Consider the following 18,272-nt stretch of genomic DNA (forward strand, 5'->3'; position numbering starts at 1 on the left):
CTTCTTTCAGATTGGAACTCACCACAGCCCAATGCCCGTTTTCTGGCTCAAACTACGGTTAGGGTTAAGGTTAGGGTTACGCCTAGGGTTCGGGTTGAGAAAACCACAAAGCCAGGAGCTCCAGGGATGCTCACCATGCGAAAGGCAGGCCAAGTTGAGCACGGTATAGCCAAAACCTTGCTGCCTCTTCTTCTTTTTGATTGGAACGCACCACAGCCCAATGCCCGATTTCTGGCTCAAACTACGGTTAGGGTTACGCCGAGGGTTAGGGTTGAGAAAACCACAAAGCCAGGAGCTCCAGGGATACTCACCATGCGAAAGTCAGGCCAAGTTGAGCGCACTATAGCCAAAACATTGCTCCGTCTTCTTCCTGCAGATTGGAACTCGCCACAGACCAATGCCCGATTCCTGGATCAAATTAGGGTTAGGGTTAGGGTTACGCCTAGGGTTAGGGTTGAGAAAACCACAAAGCCAGGAGCTCCAGGGACACTCACCATGCGAAAGGCAGGCCAAGTTAAATACCGTAAAGCCAAAACTTTGCTGCCTCCTCTTCTTTGTGCTTAGAAGTCGCCACAGCCCAATGCCCGATTTCTGGCTCAAACTAGGGTTAAGGTTAGGGTTACGCCTAGGGTTAGGGTTGAGAAAACCACAAAGCCAGGAGCTCCAGGGATACTCACCATGCGAAAGGCAGGCCAAGTTGAGCACGGTATAGCCAAAACCGTGCTCCCTCTTCTTCTTTCTGCTTGGAAGTCACCACAGCCCAATGCCCGTTTTCTGGCTCAAACTACGGTTAGGGTTAGGGTTACGCCTAGGGTTCGGGTTGAGAAAACCACAAAGCCAGGAGCTCCAGGGATGCTCACCATGCGAAAGGCAGGCCAAGTTGAGTACGGAACAGCCAAAACCTTGCTGCCTCCTCTTCTACTTTCTGCTTGGAAGTCGCCACAGCCCACTGCGTGATTTCTGACTCACACTAGGGTTATGGTTATGGATGCACCTAGCATTAGGCTTGAGAAAACCACAAAGCCAGGAGCTACAGGGATACTCACCATGCGAAAGGCAGGCCAAGTTGAGCACGGTATAGCCAAAACCTTGCTGCCTCTTCTTCTTTCTGATTGGAACTCACCACAGCCCAATGCCCGATTTCTGGCTCAAACTACGGTTAGGGTTAGGGTTAGGGTTACGCCTAGGGTTAGGCTTGAGAAAACCACAAAGCCAGGAGCTCCAGGGACACACACCATGCGAAAGGCAGGCCAAGTAGAGTACGGTACAGCCAAAACCTTTCTGCCGCCTCTTCTTTCTGCTTGGAACTCACCACAGCCCACAGTCTTGATTTCTGACTCAAACTCGGCTTATGGTTATGGATACACCTAGAGTTCGGCTTGAGAAAACCACAAAGCCGGGGCCACCAGGGATACACACCATGCAAAAGGCAGGCCAAGTTGAGCACGGTATAGCCAAAACCTTGCTGCCTCCTCTTCTTTCTGATTGGAACTCACCACAGCCCAATGCCCGTTTTCTGGCTCAAACTACGGTTAGGGTTAGGGTTAGGGTTACGCCTAGGGTTCGGGTTGAGAAAACCACAAAGCCAGGAGCTCCAGGGATGCTCACCATGCGAAAGGCAGGCCAAGGTGAGCGCAGTACATCCAAAACCTTGCTTTGTCTTCTTCCTTCAGATTGGAACTCACCACAGCCCAATGCCCGATTTCTGGCTCAAACTAGGGTTGGGGTTAGGGTTACGCCTAGGGTTAGGCTTGAGAAAACCACAAAGCCAGGAGCTCCAGGGATACTCACCATGCGAAAGGCAGGCCAAGTTGAGCGCAGTACAGCCAAAACCTTGCTTTGTCTTCTTCCTTCAGATTGGAACTCACCACAGCCCAATGCCTGATTTCTGGCTCAAACTAGGGTTAGGGTTAGGGTTACGCCTGGGGTTAGGCTTGAGAAAACCACAAAGCCAGGAGCTCCAGGGATACTCACCATGCGAAAGGCAGGCCAAGTTGAGTATGGTACAGCCAAAACCTTGCTGCCTCCTCTTCTTTCTGCTTGGAACTCACCGCAGCCCACAGTCTCGATTTCTGGCTCAAACTAGGCTTATGGTTATGGATAAACCTAGAGTTCGGCTTGAGAAAACCACAAAGCCGGGGCCACCAGGGACACACACCATGCAAAAGGCAGGCCAAGTTGAGCACGGTACAGCCAAAACCTTGCTTTGTCTTCTTCCTTCAGATTGGAACTCACCACAGCCCAATGCCCGTTTTCTGGCTCAAACTAGGGTTAGGGTTAGGGTTACGCCTGGGGTTAGGCTTGAGAAAACCACAAAGCCAGGAGCTGCAGGGATACTCACCATGCGAAAGGCAGGCCAAGTTGAGCACGGTATAGCCAAAACCGTGCTCCCTCTTCTTCTTTCTGATTGGAACTCACCACAGCCCAATGCCCGTTTTCTGGCTCAAACTACGGTTAGGGTTAGGGTTACGCCTAGGGTTCGGGTTGAGAAAACTACAAAGCCAGGAGCTCCAGGGATGCTCACCATGCGAAAGGCAGGCCAAGTTGAGTACGGAACAGCCAAAACCTTGCTGCCTCTTCTTCTTTTTGATTGGAACGCACCACAGCCCAATGCCCGATTTCTGGCTCAAACTAGGGTTAGGGTTACGCCTAGGGTTAGGCTTGAGAAAACCACAAAGCCAGGAGCTCCAGGGACACACACCATGCGAAAGGCAGGCCAAGTTGAGTACGGTACAGCCAAAACATTGCTGCCTCCTCTTCTTTCTGCTTGGAACTCGCCACAGCCCACTGTCTCGATTTCTGACTCAAACTAGGCCTATGGTTATGGATACACCTAGAGTTCGGCTTGAGAAAACCACAAAGCCGGGGCCACCAGGGATACACACCATGCAAAAGGCAGACCAAGTTGAGCACGGTATAGCCAAAACCTTGCTGCCTCTTCTTCTTTCTGATTGGAACTCACCACAGCCCAATGCCCGTTTTCTGGCTCAAACTACGGTTAGGGTTAGGGTTAGGGTTACGCCTAGGGTTCGGGTTGAGAAAACCACAAAGCCAGGAGCTCCAGGGATGCTCACCATGCGAAAGGCAGAGCAAGTTGAGTACGGTATAGCCAAAACCTTGCTGCCTCTTCTTCTTTTTGATTGGAACGCACCACAGCCCAATGCCCGATTTCTGGCTCAAACTACGGTTAGGGTTACGCCGAGGGTTAGGCTTGAGAAAACCACAAAGCCAGGAGCTCCAGGGATACTCACCATGCGAAAGTCAGGCCAAGTTGAGCGCACTATAGCCAAAACATTGCTCCGTCTTCTTCCTGCAGATTGGAACTCGCCACAGACCAATGCCCGATTCCTGGATCAAATTAGGGTTAGGGTTAGGGTTACGCCTAGGGTTAGGGTTGAGAAAACCACAAAGCCAGGAGCTCCAGGGATGCTCACCATGCGAAAGGCAGGCCAAGGTGAGCGCAGTACATCCAAAACCTTGCTTTGTCTTCTTCCTTCAGATTGGAACTCACCACAGCCCAATGCCCATTTTCTGGCTCAAACTAGGGTTAAGGTTAGGGTTACGCCTAGGGTTAGGGTTGAGAAAACCACAAAGCCAGGAGCTCCAGGGATACTCACCATGCGAAAGGCAGGCCAAGTTGAGCACGGTATAGCCAAAACCGTGCTCCCTCTTCTTCTTTCTGCTTGGAACTCACCACAGCCCAATGCCCCTTTTCTGGCTCAAACTACGGTTAGGGTTAGGGTTACGCCTAGGGTTCGGGTTGAGAAAACCACAAAGCCAGGAGCTCCAGGGATGCTCACCATGCGAAAGGCAGGCCAAGTTGAGTACGGAACAGCCAAAACCTTGCTGCCTCCTCTTCTACTTTCTGCTTGGAAGTCGCCACAGCCCACTGCGTGATTTCTGACTCACACTAGGGTTATGGTTATGGATGCACCTAGCATTAGGCTTGAGAAAACCACAAAGCCAGGAGCTACAGGGATACTCACCATGCGAAAGGCAGGCCAAGTTGAGCACGGTATAGCCAAAACCGTGCTCCCTCTTCTTCTTTCTGCTTGGAACTCACCACAGCCCAATGCCCGTTTTCTGGCTCAAACTACGGTTAGGGTTAGGGTTACGCCTAGGGTTCGGGTTGAGAAAACCACAAAGCCAGGAGCTCCAGGGATGCTCACCATGCGAAAGGCAGGCCAAGTTGAGTACGGAACAGCCAAAACCTTGCTGCCTCTTCTTCTTTTTGATTGGAACGCACCACAGCCCAGTGCCTGATTTCTGGCTCAAACTAGGGTTAGGGTTACGCCTAGGGTTAGGCTTGAGAAAACCACAAAGCCAGGAGCTCCAGGGACACACACCATGCGAAAGGCAGGCCAAGTTGAGTACGGTACAGCCAAAACCTTGCTGCCTCCTCTTCTTTCTGCTTGGAACTCGCCACAGCCCACTGTCTCGATTTCTGACTCAAACTAGGCCTATGGTTATGGATACACCTAGAGTTCGGCTTGAGAAAACCACAAAGCCGGGGCCACCAGGGATACACACCATGCAAAAGGCAGGCCAAGTTGAGCACGGTATAGCCAAAACCTTGCTGCCTCTTCTTCTTTCTGATTGGAACTCACCACAGCCCAATGCCCGTTTTCTGGCTCAAACTACGGTTAGGGTTAGGGTTACGCCTAGGGTTCGGGTTGAGAAAACCACAAAGCCAGGAGCTCCAGGGATGCTCACCATGCGAAAGGCAGGGCAAGTTGAGTACGGTATAGCCAAAACCTTGCTGCCTCTTCTTCTTTTTGATTGGAACGCACCACAGCCCAATGCCCGATTTCTGGCTCAAACTACGGTTAGGGTTACGCCGAGGGTTAGGCTTGAGAAAACCACAAAGCCAGGAGCTCCAGGGATACTCACCATGCGAAAGTCAGGCCAAGTTGAGCGCACTATAGCCAAAACATTGCTCCGTCTTCTTCCTGCAGATTGGAACTCGCCACAGACCAATGCCCGATTCCTGGATCAAATTAGGGTTAGGGTTAGGGTTACGCCTAGGGTTAGGGTTGAGAAAACCACAAAGCCAGGAGCTCCAGGGATACTCACCATGCGAAAGGCAGGCCAAGGTGAGCACGGTATAGCCAAAACCGTGCTCCCTCTTCTTCTTTCTGCTTGGAACTCACCACAGCCCAATGCCCCTTTTCTGGCTCAAACTACGGTTAGGGTTAGGGTTACGCCTAAGGTTCGGGTTGAGAAAACCACAAAGCCAGGAGCTCCAGGGATGCTCACCATGCGAAAGGCAGGCCAAGTTGAGTACAGAACAGCCAAAACCTTGCTGCCTCCTCTTCTACTTTCTGCTTGGAAGTCGCCACAGCCCACTGCGTGATTTCTGACTCACACTAGGGTTATGGTTATGGATGCACCTAGCATTAGGCTTGAGAAAACCACAAAGCCAGGAGCTCCAGGGATACTCACCATGCGAAAGGCAGGCCAAGTTGAGCACGGTATAGCCAAAACCGTGCTCCCTCTTCTTCTTTCTGCTTGGAACTCACCACAGCCCAATGCCCGTTTTCTGGCTCAAACTACGGTTAGGGTTAGGGTTACGCCTAGGGTTCGGGTTGAGAAAACCACAAAGCCAGGAGCTCCAGGGATGCTCACCATGCGAAAGGCAGGCCAAGTTGAGTACGGAACAGCCAAAACCTTGCTGCCTCTTCTTCTTTTTGATTGGAACGCACCACAGCCCAGTGCCCGATTTCTGGCTCAAACTAGGGTTAGGGTTACGCCTAGGGTTAGGCTTGAGAAAACCACAAAGCCAGGAGCTCCAGGGACACACACCATGCGAAAGGCAGGCCAAGTTGAGTACGGTACAGCCAAAACCTTGCTGCCTCCTCTTCTTTCTGCTTGGAACTCGCCACAGCCCACTGTCTCGATTTCTGACTCAAACTAGGCCTATGGTTATGGATACACCTAGAGTTCGGCTTGAGAAAACCACAAAGCCGGGGCCACCAGGGATACACACCATGCAAAAGGCAGGCCAAGTTGAGCACGGTATAGCCAAAACCTTGCTGCCTCTTCTTCTTTCTGATTGGAACTCACCACAGCCCAATGCCCGTTTTCTGGCTCAAACTACGGTTAGGGTTAGGGTTAGGGTTACGCCTAGGGTTCGGGTTGAGAAAACCACAAAGCCAGGAGCTCCAGGGATGCTCACCATGCGAAAGGCAGAGCAAGTTGAGTACGGTATAGCCAAAACCTTGCTGCCTCTTCTTCTTTTTGATTGGAACGCACCACAGCCCAATGCCCGATTTCTGGCTCAAACTACGGTTAGGGTTACGCCAAGGGTTAGGCTTGAGAAAACCACAAAGCCAGGAGCTCCAGGGATACTCACCATGCGAAAGTCAGGCCAAGTTGAGCGCACTATAGCCAAAACATTGCTCCGTCTTCTTCCTGCAGATTGGAACTCGCCACAGACCAATGCCCGATTCCTGGATCAAATTAGGGTTAGGGTTAGGGTTACGCCTAGGGTTAGGGTTGAGAAAACCACAAAGCCAGGAGCTCCAGGGATACTCACCATGCGAAAGGCAGGCCAAGGTGAGCGCAGTACAGCCAAAACCTTGCTTTGTCTTCTTCCTTCAGATTGGAACTCACCACAGCCCAATGCCCATTTTCTGGCTCAAACTAGGGTTAAGGTTAGGGTTACGCCTAGGGTTAGGGTTGAGAAAACCACAAAGCCAGGAGCTCCAGGGATACTCACCATGCGAAAGGCAGGCCAAGTTGAGCACGGTATAGCCAAAACCGTGCTCCCTCTTCTTCTTTCTGCTTGGAACTCACCACAGCCCAATGCCCGTTTTCTGGCTCAAACTACGGTTAGGGTTAGGGTTACGCCTAGGGTTCGGGTTGAGAAAACCACAAAGCCAGGAGCTCCAGGGATGCTCACCATGCGAAAGGCAGGCCAAGTTGAGTACGGAACAGCCAAAACCTTGCTGCCTCCTCTTCTACTTTCTGCTTGGAAGTCGCCACAGCCCACTGCGTGATTTCTGACTCACACTAGGGTTATGGTTATGGATGCACCTAGCATTAGGCTTGAGAAAACCACAAAGCCAGGAGCTACAGGGATACTCACCATGCGAAAGGCAGGCCAAGTTGAGCACGGTATAGCCAAAACCGTGCTCCCTCTTCTTCTTTCTGCTTGGAACTCACCACAGCCCAATGCCCGTTTTCTGGCTCAAACTACGGTTAGGGTTAGGGTTACGCCTAGGGTTCGGGTTGAGAAAACCACAAAGCCAGGAGCTCCAGGGATGCTCACCATGCGAAAGGCAGGCCAAGTTGAGTACGGAACAGCCAAAACCTTGCTGCCTCTTCTTCTTTTTGATTGGAACGCACCACAGCCCAGTGCCTGATTTCTGGCTCAAACTAGGGTTAGGGTTACGCCTAGGGTTCGGGTTGAGAAAACCACAAAGCCAGGAGCTCCAGGGACACACACCATGCGAAAGGCAGGCCAAGTTGAGTACGGTACAGCCAAAACCTTGCTGCCTCCTCTTCTTTCTGCTTGGAACTCGCCACAGCCCACTGTCTCGATTTCTGACTCAAACTAGGCCTATGGTTATGGATACACCTAGAGTTCGGCTTGAGAAAACCACAAAGCCGGGGCCACCAGGGATACACACCATGCAAAAGGCAGGCCAAGTTGAGCACGGTATAGCCAAAACCTTGCTGCCTCTTCTTCTTTCTGATTGGAACTCACCACAGCCCAATGCCCGTTTTCTGGCTCAAACTACGGTTAGGGTTAGGGTTACGCCTAGGGTTCGGGTTGAGAAAACCACAAAGCCAGGAGCTCCAGGGATGCTCACCATGCGAAAGGCAGGGCAAGTTGAGTACGGTATAGCCAAAACCTTGCTGCCTCTTCTTCTTTTTGATTGGAACGCACCACAGCCCAATGCCCGATTTCTGGCTCAAACTACGGTTAGGGTTACGCCGAGGGTTAGGCTTGAGAAAACCACAAAGCCAGGAGCTCCAGGGATACTCACCATGCGAAAGTCAGGCCAAGTTGAGCGCACTATAGCCAAAACATTGCTCCGTCTTCTTCCTGCAGATTGGAACTCGCCACAGACCAATGCCCGATTCCTGGATCAAATTAGGGTTAGGGTTAGGGTTACGCCTAGGGTTAGGGTTGAGAAAACCACAAAGCCAGGAGCTCCAGGGATACTCACCATGCGAAAGGCAGGCCAAGGTGAGCACGGTATAGCCAAAACCGTGCTCCCTCTTCTTCTTTCTGCTTGGAACTCACCACAGCCCAATGCCCCTTTTCTGGCTCAAACTACGGTTAGGGTTAGGGTTACGCCTAAGGTTCGGGTTGAGAAAACCACAAAGCCAGGAGCTCCAGGGATGCTCACCATGCGAAAGGCAGGCCAAGTTGAGTACAGAACAGCCAAAACCTTGCTGCCTCCTCTTCTACTTTCTGCTTGGAAGTCGCCACAGCCCACTGCGTGATTTCTGACTCACACTAGGGTTATGGTTATGGATGCACCTAGCATTAGGCTTGAGAAAACCACAAAGCCAGGAGCTCCAGGGATACTCACCATGCGAAAGGCAGGCCAAGTTGAGCACGGTATAGCCAAAACCGTGCTCCCTCTTCTTCTTTCTGCTTGGAACTCACCACAGCCCAATGCCCGTTTTCTGGCTCAAACTACGGTTAGGGTTAGGGTTACGCCTAGGGTTCGGGTTGAGAAAACCACAAAGCCAGGAGCTCCAGGGATGCTCACCATGCGAAAGGCAGGCCAAGTTGAGTACGGAACAGCCAAAACCTTGCTGCCTCTTCTTCTTTTTGATTGGAACGCACCACAGCCCAGTGCCCGATTTCTGGCTCAAACTAGGGTTAGGGTTACGCCTAGGGTTAGGCTTGAGAAAACCACAAAGCCAGGAGCTCCAGGGACACACACCATGCGAAAGGCAGGCCAAGTTGAGTACGGTACAGCCAAAACCTTGCTGCCTCCTCTTCTTTCTGCTTGGAACTCGCCACAGCCCACTGTCTCGATTTCTGACTCAAACTAGGCCTATGGTTATGGATACACCTAGAGTTCGGCTTGAGAAAACCACAAAGCCGGGGCCACCAGGGATACACACCATGCAAAAGGCAGGCCAAGTTGAGCACGGTATAGCCAAAACCTTGCTGCCTCTTCTTCTTTCTGATTGGAACTCACCACAGCCCAATGCCCGTTTTCTGGCTCAAACTACGGTTAGGGTTAGGGTTAGGGTTACGCCTAGGGTTCGGGTTGAGAAAACCACAAAGCCAGGAGCTCCAGGGATGCTCACCATGCGAAAGGCAGAGCAAGTTGAGTACGGTATAGCCAAAACCTTGCTGCCTCTTCTTCTTTTTGATTGGAACGCACCACAGCCCAATGCCCGATTTCTGGCTCAAACTACGGTTAGGGTTACGCCAAGGGTTAGGCTTGAGAAAACCACAAAGCCAGGAGCTCCAGGGATACTCACCATGCGAAAGTCAGGCCAAGTTGAGCGCACTATAGCCAAAACATTGCTCCGTCTTCTTCCTGCAGATTGGAACTCGCCACAGACCAATGCCCGATTCCTGGATCAAATTAGGGTTAGGGTTAGGGTTACGCCTAGGGTTAGGGTTGAGAAAACCACAAAGCCAGGAGCTCCAGGGATACTCACCATGCGAAAGGCAGGCCAAGGTGAGCGCAGTACAGCCAAAACCTTGCTTTGTCTTCTTCCTTCAGATTGGAACTCACCACAGCCCAATGCCCATTTTCTGGCTCAAACTAGGGTTAAGGTTAGGGTTACGCCTAGGGTTAGGGTTGAGAAAACCACAAAGCCAGGAGCTCCAGGGATACTCACCATGCGAAAGGCAGGCCAAGTTGAGCACGGTATAGCCAAAACCGTGCTCCCTCTTCTTCTTTCTGCTTGGAACTCACCACAGCCCAATGCCCGTTTTCTGGCTCAAACTACGGTTAGGGTTAGGGTTACGCCTAGGGTTCGGGTTGAGAAAACCACAAAGCCAGGAGCTCCAGGGATGCTCACCATGCGAAAGGCAGGCCAAGTTGAGTACGGAACAGCCAAAACCTTGCTGCCTCCTCTTCTACTTTCTGCTTGGAAGTCGCCACAGCCCACTGCGTGATTTCTGACTCACACTAGGGTTATGGTTATGGATGCACCTAGCATTAGGCTTGAGAAAACCACAAAGCCAGGAGCTACAGGGATACTCACCATGCGAAAGGCAGGCCAAGTTGAGCACGGTATAGCCAAAACCGTGCTCCCTCTTCTTCTTTCTGCTTGGAACTCACCACAGCCCAATGCCCGTTTTCTGGCTCAAACTACGGTTAGGGTTAGGGTTACGCCTAGGGTTCGGGTTGAGAAAACCACAAAGCCAGGAGCTCCAGGGATGCTCACCATGCGAAAGGCAGGCCAAGTTGAGTACGGAACAGCCAAAACCTTGCTGCCTCTTCTTCTTTTTGATTGGAACGCACCACAGCCCAGTGCCTGATTTCTGGCTCAAACTAGGGTTAGGGTTACGCCTAGGGTTCGGGTTGAGAAAACCACAAAGCCAGGAGCTCCAGGGACACACACCATGCGAAAGGCAGGCCAAGTTGAGTACGGTACAGCCAAAACCTTGCTGCCTCCTCTTCTTTCTGCTTGGAACTCGCCACAGCCCACTGTCTCGATTTCTGACTCAAACTAGGCCTATGGTTATGGATACACCTAGAGTTCGGCTTGAGAAAACCACAAAGCCGGGGCCACCAGGGATACACACCATGCAAAAGGCAGGCCAAGTTGAGCACGGTATAGCCAAAACCTTGCTGCCTCTTCTTCTTTCTGATTGGAACTCACCACAGCCCAATGCCCGTTTTCTGGCTCAAACTACGGTTAGGGTTAGGGTTACGCCTAGGGTTCGGGTTGAGAAAACCACAAAGCCAGGAGCTCCAGGGATGCTCACCATGCGAAAGGCAGGGCAAGTTGAGTACGGTATAGCCAAAACCTTGCTGCCTCTTCTTCTTTTTGATTGGAACGCACCACAGCCCAATGCCCGATTTCTGGCTCAAACTACGGTTAGGGTTACGCCGAGGGTTAGGCTTGAGAAAACCACAAAGCCAGGAGCTCCAGGGATACTCACCATGCGAAAGTCAGGCCAAGTTGAGCGCACTATAGCCAAAACATTGCTCCGTCTTCTTCCTGCAGATTGGAACTCGCCACAGACCAATGCCCGATTCCTGGATCAAATTAGGGTTAGGGTTAGGGTTACGCCTAGGGTTAGGGTTGAGAAAACCACAAAGCCAGGAGCTCCAGGGATACTCACCATGCGAAAGGCAGGCCAAGGTGAGCACGGTATAGCCAAAACCGTGCTCCCTCTTCTTCTTTCTGCTTGGAACTCACCACAGCCCAATGCCCCTTTTCTGGCTCAAACTACGGTTAGGGTTAGGGTTACGCCTAAGGTTCGGGTTGAGAAAACCACAAAGCCAGGAGCTCCAGGGATGCTCACCATGCGAAAGGCAGGCCAAGTTGAGTACAGAACAGCCAAAACCTTGCTGCCTCCTCTTCTACTTTCTGCTTGGAAGTCGCCACAGCCCACTGCGTGATTTCTGACTCACACTAGGGTTATGGTTATGGATGCACCTAGCATTAGGCTTGAGAAAACCACAAAGCCAGGAGCTCCAGGGATACTCACCATGCGAAAGGCAGGCCAAGTTGAGCACGGTATAGCCAAAACCGTGCTCCCTCTTCTTCTTTCTGCTTGGAACTCACCACAGCCCAATGCCCGTTTTCTGGCTCAAACTACGGTTAGGGTTAGGGTTACGCCTAGGGTTCGGGTTGAGAAAACCACAAAGCCAGGAGCTCCAGGGATGCTCACCATGCGAAAGGCAGGCCAAGTTGAGTACGGAACAGCCAAAACCTTGCTGCCTCTTCTTCTTTTTGATTGGAACGCACCACAGCCCAGTGCCCGATTTCTGGCTCAAACTAGGGTTAGGGTTACGCCTAGGGTTAGGCTTGAGAAAACCACAAAGCCAGGAGCTCCAGGGACACACACCATGCGAAAGGCAGGCCAAGTTGAGTACGGTACAGCCAAAACCTTGCTGCCTCCTCTTCTTTCTGCTTGGAACTCGCCACAGCCCACTGTCTCGATTTCTGACTCAAACTAGGCCTATGGTTATGGATACACCTAGAGTTCGGCTTGAGAAAACCACAAAGCCGGGGCCACCAGGGATACACACCATGCAAAAGGCAGGCCAAGTTGAGCACGGTATAGCCAAAACCTTGCTGCCTCTTCTTCTTTCTGATTGGAACTCACCACAGCCCAATGCCCGTTTTCTGGCTCAAACTACGGTTAGGGTTAGGGTTAGGGTTACGCCTAGGGTTCGGGTTGAGAAAACCACAAAGCCAGGAGCTCCAGGGATGCTCACCATGCGAAAGGCAGGCCAAGTTGAGTACGGTATAGCCAAAACCTTGCTGCCTCTTCTTCTTTTTGATTGGAACGCACCACAGCCCAATGCCCGATTTCTGGCTCAAACTACGGTTAGGGTTACGCCGAGGGTTAGGCTTGAGAAAACCACAAAGCCAGGAGCTCCAGGGATACTCACCATGCGAAAGTCAGGCCAAGTTGAGCGCACTATAGCCAAAACATTGCTCCGTCTTCTTCCTGCAGATTGGAACTCGCCACAGACCAATGCCCGATTCCTGGATCAAATTAGGGTTAGGGTTAGGGTTACGCCTAGGGTTAGGGTTGAGAAAACCACAAAGCCAGGAGCTCCAGGGATGCTCACCATGCGAAAGGCAGGCCAAGTTGAATACCGTAAAGCCAAAACTTTGCTGCCTCCTCTTCTTTGTGCTTAGAAGTCGCCCCAGCCCAATGCCCGATTTCTGGCTCAAACTAGGGTTAGGGGTAGGGTTACGCCTAGGGTTAGGGTTGAGAAAACCACAAAGCCAGGAGCTCCAGGGATACTCACCATGCGAAAGGCAGGCCAAGGTGAGCGCAGTACAGCCAAAACCTTGCTTTGTCTTCTTCCTTCAGATTGGAACTCAGCACAGCCCAATGCCCATTTTCTGGCTCAAACTAGGGTTAAGGTTAGGGTTACGCCTAGGGTTAGGGTTGAGAAAACCACAAAGCCAGGAGCTCCAGGGATACTCACCATGCGAAAGGCAGGCCAAGTTGAGCACGGTATAGCCAAAACCATGCTCCCTCTTCTTCTTTCTGCTTGGAACTCACCACAGCCCAATGCCCCTTTTCTGGCTCAAACTACGGTTAGGGTTAAGGTTACGCCTAGGGTTCGGGTTGAGAAAACCACAAAGCCAGGAGCTCCAGGGATGCTCACCATGCGAAAGGCAGGCCAAGTTGAGTACGGAACAGCCAAAACCTTGCTGCCTCCTCTTCTACTTTCTGCTTGGAAGTCGCCACAGCCCACTGCGTGATTTCTGACTCACACTAGGGTTATGGTTATGGATGCACCTAGCATTAGGCTTGAGAAAACCACAAAGCCAGGAGCTCCAGGGATACTCACCATGCGAAAGGCAGGCCAAGTTGAGCACGGTATAGCCAAAACCGTGCTCCCTCTTCTTCTTTCTGCTTGGAACTCACCACAGCCCAATGCCCCTTTTCTGGCTCAAACTACGGTTAGGGTTAGGGTTACGCCTAGGGTTCGGGTTGAGAAAACCACAAAGCCAGGAGCTCCAGGGATGCTCACCATGCGAAAGGCAGGCCAAGTTGAGTACGGAACAGCCAAAACCTTGCTGCCTCCTCTTCTACTTTCTGCTTGGAAGTCGCCACAGCCCACTGCGTGATTTCTGACTCACACTAGGGTTATGGTTATGGATGCACCTAGCATTAGGTTTGAGAAAACCACAAAGCCAGGAGCTACAGGGATACTCACCATGCGAAAGGCAGGCCAAGTTGAGCACGGTATAGCCAAAACCGTGCTCCCTCTTCTTCTTTCTGCTTGGAACTCACCACAGCCCAATGCCCGTTTTCTGGCTCAAACTACGGTTAGGGTTAGGGTTACGCCTAGGGTTCGGGTTGAGAAAACCACAAAGCCAGGAGCTCCAGGGATGCTCACCATGCGAAAGGCAGGCCAAGTTGAGTACGGAACAGCCAAAACCTTGCTGCCTCTTCTTCTTTTTGATTGGAACGCACCACAGCCCAGTGCCCGATTTCTGGCTCAAACTAGGGTTAGGGTTACGCCTAGGGTTAGGGTTGAGAAAACCACAAAGCCAGGAGCTCCAGGGACACACACCATGCAAAAGGCAGGCCAAGTTGAGTACGGTACAGCCAAAACCTTGCTGCCTCCTCTTCTTTCTGCTTGGAACTCGCCACAGCCCACTGTCTCGATTTCTGACTCAAACTAGGCCTATGGTTATGGATACACCTAGAGTTCGGCTTGAGAAAACCACAAAGCCGGGGCCACCAGGGATACACACCATGCAAAAGGCAGGCCAAGTTGAGCACGGTATAGCCAAAACCTTGCTGCCTCTTCTTCTTTCTGATTGGAACTCACCACAGCCCAATGCCCGTTTTCTGGCTCAAACTACGGTTAGGGTTAGGGTTACGCCTAGGGTTCGGGTTGAGAAAACCACAAAGCCAGGAGCTCCAGGGATGCTCACCATGCGAAAGGCAGGGCAAGTTGAGTACGGTATAGCCAAAACCTTGCTGCCTCTTCTTCTTTTTGATTGGAACGCACCACAGCCCAATGCCCGATTTCTGGCTCAAACTACGGTTAGGGTTACGCCGAGGGTTAGGCTTGAGAAAACCACAAAGCCAGGAGCTCCAGGGATACTCACCATGCGAAAGTCAGGCCAAGTTGAGCGCACTATAGCCAAAACATTGCTCCGTCTTCTTCCTGCAGATTGGAACTCGCCACAGACCAATGCCCGATTCCTGGATCAAATTAGGGTTAGGGTTAGGGTTACGCCTAGGGTTAGGCTTGAGAAAACCACAAAGCCAGGAGCTCCAGGGATACTCACCATGCGAAAGGCAGGCCAAGGTGAGCACGGTATAGCCAAAACCGTGCTCCCTCTTCTTCTTTCTGCTTGGAACTCACCACAGCCCAATGCCCCTTTTCTGGCTCAAACTACGGTTAGGGTTAGGGTTACGCCTAGGGTTCGGGTTGAGAAAACCACAAAGCCAGGAGCTCCAGGGATGCTCACCATGCGAAAGGCAGGCCAAGTTGAGTACAGAACAGCCAAAACCTTGCTGCCTCCTCTTCTACTTTCTGCTTGGAAGTCGCCACAGCCCACTGCGTGATTTCTGACTCACACTAGGGTTATGGTTATGGATGCACCTAGCATTAGGCTTGAGAAAACCACAAAGCCAGGAGCTACAGGGATACTCACCATGCGAAAGGCAGGCCAAGTTGAGCACGGTATAGCCAAAACCGTGCTCCCTCTTCTTCTTTCTGCTTGGAACTCACCACAGCCCAATGCCCGTTTTCTGGCTCAAACTACGGTTAGGGTTAGGGTTACGCCTAGGGTTCGGGTTGAGAAAACCACAAAGCCAGGAGCTCCAGGGATGCTCACCATGCGAAAGGCAGGCCAAGTTGAGTACGGAACAGCCAAAACCTTGCTGCCTCTTCTTCTTTTTGATTGGAACTCACCACAGCCCAGTGCCCGATTTCTGGCTCAAACTAGGGTTAGGGTTACGCCTAGGGTTAGGCTTGAGAAAACCACAAAGCCAGGAGCTCCAGGGACACACACCATGCGAAAGGCAGGCCAAGTTGAGTACGGTACAGCCAAAACCTTGCTGCCTCCTCTTCTTTCTGCTTGGAACTCGCCACAGCCCACTGTCTCGATTTCTGACTCAAACTAGGCCTATGGTTATGGATACACCTAGAGTTCGGCTTGAGAAAACCACAAAGCCGGGGCCACCAGGGATACACACCATGCAAAAGGCAGGCCAAGTTGAGCACGGTATAGCCAAAACCTTGCTGCCTCTTCTTCTTTCTGATTGGAACTCACCACAGCCCAATGCCCGTTTTCTGGCTCAAACTACGGTTAGGGTTAGGGTTAGGGTTACGCCTAGGGTTCGGGTTGAGAAAACCACAAAGCCAGGAGCTCCAGGGATGCTCACCATGCAAAAGGCAGGCCAAGTTGAGTATGGAACAGCCAAAACCTTGCTGCCTCCTCTTCTTTGTGCTTAGAAGTCGCCACAGCCCAATGCCCGATTTCTGGCTCAAACTAGGGTTAAGGTTAGGGTTACGCCTAGGGTTAGGCTTGAGAAAACCACAAAGCCAGGAGCTCCAGGGATACTCACAATGCGAAAGGTAGGCCAAGTTGAATACCGTACAGCCAAAACCTTGCCACCTCCTCTTCTTTCTGCTTGGAACTCGCCACAGCCCAATGCCCGTTTTCTGGCTAAAACTACGGTTAGGGTTAGCGTTCTGCCTAGGGTTAGGCTTTAGAAAACCACAAAGCCAGGAGCCACCAGGGATACTCACCATGCGAAAAGCAGGCCAAGTTGAGCACGGTATAGCCAAAACCGTGCTCCCTCTTCTTCTTTCTTATTGGAATTCACCACAGCCCAATGCCCGATTGCTGGCTCAGACTACGGTTAGGGTTAGGGTTAGGGTTACGCCTAGGGTTAGGGTTGAGAAAACCACAAAGCCAGGGCCACCAGGGATACTCACCATGCGAAAGGCAGGCCAAGCTGAGCACAGTATAGCCAAAACCGCGCTCCTCTTCTTCTTTCTGATTGGAACTCACCACAGCCCATTGCACAATACCTGGCTCAAACTAGGGTTGGGGTTAGGGTTACGCCTAGGGTTAGGGTTGAGAAAACCACAAAGCCAGGAGCTCCAGGGATGCTCACCATGTGAAAGGCAGGCCAAGTTGAGCACGGTATAGCCAAAACCGTGCTCCCTCTTCTTCTTTCTGCTTGGAACTCACCACAGCCCAATGCTCGTTTTCTGGCTCAAACTACGGTTAGGGTTAGGGTTAGGGTTACGCCTAGGGTTCGGGTTGAGAAAACCACAAAGCCAGGAGCTCCAGGGATGCTCACCATGCGAAAGGCAGGCCAAGTTGAGTACGGAACAGCCAAAACCTTGCTGCCTCCTCTTCTTTGTGCTTAGAAGTCGCCACAGCCCAATGCCCGATTTCTGGCTCAAACTACGGTTAGGGTTAGGGTTGCGCCTAGGGTTAGGGTTGAGAAAACCACAAAGCCAGGAGCTCCAGGGACACACACCATGCGAAAGGCAGGCCAAGTTGAGTACGGTACAGCCAAAACCTTGCTGCCTCCTCTTCTTTCTGCTTGGAACTCGCCACAGCCCACTGTCTCGATTTCTGACTCAAACTAGGCCTATGGTTATGGATACACCTAGAGTTCGGATTGAGAAAACCACAAAGCCGGGGACACCAGGGATACACACCATGCAAAAGGCAGGCCAAGTTGAGCATGGTATAGCCAAAACAGTGCTCCCTATTCTTCTTTCTGACTGGAACTCACCACAGCCCAATGCCCGTTTTCCGGCTCAAACTACGGTTAGGGTTAGGGTTAGGGTTAGGGTTACGCCTAGGGTTCGGGTTGAGAAAACCACAAAGCCAGGAGCTCCAGGGATGCTCACCATGCAAAAGGCAGGCCATGGTGAGCGCAGTACAGCCAAAACCTTGCTTTGTCTTCTTCCTTCAGATTGGAACTCACCACAGCCCAATGCCCGATTTCTGGCTCAAACTAGGGTTGGGGTTAGGGTTAGGGTTACGCCTAGGGTTCGGGTTGAGGAAACCACAAAGCCAGGAGCTCCAGGGATGCTCACAATGCAAAAGGCAGGCCAAGTTGAGTACGGTACAGCCAAAACCTTGCCGCTTCCTCTTGTTTCTGCTTGGAACTCGCCACAGCCAAATGCTCGATTTCTGACTCAAACTAAGGTTATGGTTATAGATACACCTAGAGTTAGGCTTGAGAAAACCACAAAGCCAGGAGCTCCAGGGATGCTCACCATGCGAAAGGCAGGCCAAGTGGAATACCGTAAAGCCAAAACCTGGCTGCCTCCTCTTCTTTGTGCTTAGAAGTCGCCACAGCCCAATGCCCGATTTCTGGCTCAAACTAGGGTTGGGGTTAGGGTTACGCCTAGGGTTAGGCTTGAGAAAACCACAAAGCCAGGAGCTCCAGGGACACACACCATGCGAAAGGCAGGCCAAGTTGAGCACGGTATAGCCAAAACCGTGCTCCTTCTTCTTCTTTCTGCTTGGAACACACCACAGCCCAATGCCCCTTTTCTGGATCAAACTACGGTTAGGGTTAGGGTTAGGGTTACGCCTAGGGTTCGGGTTGAGAAAACCACAAAGCCAGGAGCTCCAGGGATGCTCACCATGCAAAA

Source organism: Corvus hawaiiensis, chromosome 3 (genome assembly GCF_020740725.1).
Source record: "Corvus hawaiiensis isolate bCorHaw1 chromosome 3, bCorHaw1.pri.cur, whole genome shotgun sequence".
Lineage (NCBI taxonomy): Eukaryota > Metazoa > Chordata > Aves > Passeriformes > Corvidae > Corvus > Corvus hawaiiensis.